Below are 365 nucleotides of genomic sequence, written 5' to 3'. Positions count from 1 at the left end.
CACCCCGGCGGCACCCAGCCGTAGCACCCAGTGCCCACGTCCCCCCTTCAGGGGCCACGAGTGGCTTGGGGACAGCAGACAGCAGCACAGGGACCGGGCCAAGACCAAGGGCGACACGTGGCACGGCAGACACAGGCCAGGACGTCCCCACAAAGCCAAGGCTGGGGGGAGGTTTTATCCTTGCCAACATCAGCACCGCAGGCTGGGTGTGCAGACCTGGGGCCCCAGGCCTGCTCTGCCCTACAGACCCCACGGAACCCGCGCATGGCTCAGCATCGCCCTATGAGCCCCAAGCCTTTGGCAGCCCATCGGGGAGAGAAAGCAGCAGGCTTACGCTTTCCGGGCGCGGAAAGGTGTGGAACCGC

The sequence above is a fragment of the Fulmarus glacialis genome, unplaced genomic scaffold (genome assembly GCF_000690835.1).
Source record: "Fulmarus glacialis isolate BGI_N327 unplaced genomic scaffold, ASM69083v1 scaffold24278, whole genome shotgun sequence".
NCBI classification, from domain to species: Eukaryota; Metazoa; Chordata; class Aves; order Procellariiformes; family Procellariidae; genus Fulmarus; species Fulmarus glacialis.
This window is presented reverse-complemented; position numbering follows the sequence as displayed.